At 41.6% G+C, this 3729-nt stretch overlaps 1 protein-coding gene across 1 annotated transcript in view; it reads left to right on the top strand.

The window, feature by feature from the left end:
• ELP4 (elongator acetyltransferase complex subunit 4) overlaps positions 1-3729 on the top strand; it is a 118372-nt gene that overhangs the window by 198 nt on the left and 114445 nt on the right. The window lies entirely within an intron of this gene.

Genomic DNA, 3729 nt, shown 5'->3' with positions numbered 1-3729 from the left:
GTTGGTGGAGCGGGACACGGCGCCGCCGGTGCGGGGTGGGAGCTGTGGTTCGGAACTGTGCCTCGGGCTGGGGCACAGGCCAGCAGCGCTTCATTTAGCTGGGAGCTGATTTCAGGTTGGGTAGTTGTCAGAAAGAGTGATCACATATAGAAACATAGGAACCTTCCTTGGAGGTGTTTAAGACCAGGTTGGACGGGGCCCTGGGCAACCTGATGTAGTAAATGTGTATGTTTGGTGGCCCTGCCAGGCAGGTGGGTTGGAACTACATGATCCTTGAGGTCCCTTCCAACCCGGGTCATTCTGTGATTCTGTGATGCTTTATGTGAACAGGCTGCCCTGCTGGGCTTACTGGAGCCATGGGGATGGCTGGGGCTGGGGGGAGGCCTGGCAGCAGCTTTGCTCATTTATACCTAAACAAATGCATGGAAATAGCAATGTGTTTCCTTTCTAAGGACCGTCTGTATGAGTAGTGATGCATACAATCATTGCTCTATAAAAAAAAAAAAACACTGCAACATGGGTATCCTAAGGACAAGCATGCTTGTGTTTGCTTCTATATGTTTATTGGTTTACAGTCTGCAGAAAACACCTACATTTCCTTCAAGTAGTAGTAGCCTTGCAGAGTAAGGTCGTCCTCTTTAAGAGACATCTATTTCATTCAGTGTGTGTGAAACCCTTCAGTGACATAACCATGCTGGTATAGGCTGCCCAGAGAAGCTGTGCAAGCCCCATATCCAGAGGTATCCAAGGCCTGGCTGCATAGGGCCCTGGGCTGCACTTGATCTGGTGACTGGCAGCCCTCCCTGCATCAGGGGTAATGGAACTAAATGATCTTTGAGGTCTCTTCCAACCCAAGCCATTCTATGATTCTGAGATTTGCACTGAGCATTTCAGTTGTTCCTGTTTCGTGTTGTTAGTAGCTGTTGCGTAGCATGGGTAGGAAGCAGTGAACAGCTCCATTCAATAACAGGCCCCAAAGTCTCAGGACACTTTCTAACACAATGAATGCCTTCTTATGGACACTGGGGTAACATTTTCCAACAAACCCAGCATCCCTTCTAAAATACCTCTTCATTCTCTTGCAAATATTCAGTCATTTCCCAACCTAACAGGTTTTGAATTTGAACATCAGGAATGTTCTTCAGTCCTAGGAATGGACATTTTTAGAATATTTTTCAAACTGTTTTCACATGTGGCATCTTTGAAGACTGGAAAACTCTCAATAGAGTTTTCCCTAACCTCCTCTCCCTTAAATCACTGGTTTCTGGGTAGGCTGTGATAACTGAGGTCGTGTGCCCGTCACAGTGGCCCTTCGCAGGGCTAACTTAAGTTTCTTCATTTCTTTCATATCCTTTCATGTCCAGAAGCTGCAACCTATTTTAAAACAACAAGGACACTACTTCTGTGATGCCTACAAGGGAGCTTTAGATAACCAGGACTTTAAGACATTATTGCCATGAGGTAATATCTTTGCTTATGGCTATTTTGATCATCTTTTTTATGTGGTTTGGTAAGATCTCATAGTTTTGAGCTGTTTCTTTCCACATGCTTTATAGACTATGCTAGTTTTAAACAGCTGTTGTTAGCACTGCATGTGTCCTGTCTCCCTGAAGAACTGAATGCAGTGTGTATTTAAAGCATTCTTCCTATTAACCATCTGCGTGATTACTGATTTGGGAATTTTTTCCTTTCCTGTTATATTAGAACTTTCAGGTTTGTAAAAATCAGTGAATTAGAGTGTGGGAATTTCATTCTCGTACTCAGGTGTTTGTTTGCTTTAGTTATCTAAGAAATGTTCATGTACTCCATGAGCTTACCAGAACAACTGAGAACTATATACTGTGTATAGCTGTTAGGAAAAATACTTCACCATGAAGATGATGAGGCACAGGTTGTCCAAAGAGGCTGTGGGTGCTCCATCCCTGGAGGCACTCAAGGCCAGGCTGGGTGGGCCCTTGGCAGCCTTAGCTGGTGGGGGGCACCCTGCCCACAGCAAGTGATTTGAACTGGATGGGCTTCAAGGTTCCTTCCAACCCAAGTCATGCCATGATTCTATGATCTTGGTTTAAATTACTTGTGATGTGCCAAGATCTAACTTTGAAATTGTAAGTTCACTAAACGCTTGCACTGTGATGTGCCATTGTAGCATCATGATGTGGGAAATCCTTCTGGTGTGATATTCTGTATAATTGAACTGCATTCTGAGTCATCTGATGACTTCTATAAGAGATTCCATAGAAGCGCAGTCACTTAGTGGCATTAAGGAGTGAGAAATTAGTTCCCATAAATCAGCAATGAATGCAGAATCCATTGGCTCTTGATCAAAACAAAGGCTGCTGTAGTTAGTCCTTTAGCAACTGTTTGGTCTTTGCAAGAGAAATTTGCTTTACTCTTCCTCGTGGGTGTAGATCAACTTCAGAGGTGCTCCAGATATTTGTAGTCCTGACAGCAGAGCTAAAGGCAAAGAAATCCATCCAATCCCTACTGGAATCAATTTCAAATGAAGCTTAATGAGCACTTGAATTGATAGACTGAATTAACTTGTTCACGAGGGTCCATCTTCAGAATCCAGCATTGACTTCTTGTATGGCAAGTGTTGGTTGGTACGCTGATGTGATTCAGTTCATTCCCAGCTTGCTTTCAGAGCAGGAAGTAATTAAGAAGACATACTGCAGTTCCCTTCAAATAAAGCACTGTGATTGACTGCTTATGTATGACCATCCCAATGCTTCTTAGGTAAAATGTTTGTAGTCTGTCTTGGAGTTATTTCACTATATTCTCTCTCAGGATTCAGAATGTAAATTTGTTTACTGTTCAGAGAAAGCAAAATATAAGTTCAACTTTCCCCTTCCTTATTAAAATTCCCTCTTGGGACAACTATTAAACCACTGTTACTTAATTGTACCTGTGTTCTCTTTGAGGAGCAAATAAAAGCAAGAGCAAGTATTCATAATCTTTTTTTTTTTTTTCCTATTGGGATTGATGGGATAAGAAACCTCATATCAAAACATAGTAGATGTATTCATTTGTTCCTTATCCACTCAGTCATCCACAATTGGAACAAGAGCATTGATTGCAATTATCTAAGCAACAAGAAAGAAAAAAAAAAGTAGCTTCCATCGTAAATTGGTCAAAATTTACACTGAAACAAACATTTCAATCAGCAGCATTCATGGAGTGGTTGCTGTGTCCAAGGCATTCTAAAAGAGACGTTAATTGTGCTCTTCTCAGGTTTGTGTTGCACTGTTAATGAAGCATCGGCCCAGTTCTTACTGGGCAGAACCCTCCCTGCCTTATTGCTAGGTCTCCTGGCCTGACTGTAGTCTAATAAATACTAGTGGAGTCAGGATTTTGCCTGGGCAGCTTCAGTGAGAAGTTGTGAGCATCTCACTAGGCCACACTGCAGATGTGGTTCAGGGTGCAAAACAATATTTCCTGGTAGTGATTAATATGGGTTTCATTTGGAGAGTATTTTGTTACTTGAGTCATCCACTGGCTTAGAGCATAAATCATTATTGTGGTACTTGAGTATAGTTGTGCAGAGCTGTGCAGGATCTTTTTACGACGATGATGATAATACAGTATATTGTGAAAGTAATTGTAATGTGTAATATATAATTACATGTAATGTATAATTATTTCATAATAGAGAATTGTAGGAAGTATTGCAAAGGTAATTAAAATGTTGTTCACTTTTATATTTTTAAATTCCCCGTTATCACCTTTCTT

This window comes from Coturnix japonica, chromosome 5 (genome assembly GCF_001577835.2).
Source record: "Coturnix japonica isolate 7356 chromosome 5, Coturnix japonica 2.1, whole genome shotgun sequence".
Taxonomy (NCBI): Eukaryota; Metazoa; Chordata; class Aves; order Galliformes; family Phasianidae; genus Coturnix; species Coturnix japonica.
The sequence above is the reverse complement of the archived record's forward strand: the minus strand, read 5'-3'. Positions and strand labels throughout refer to the sequence as shown.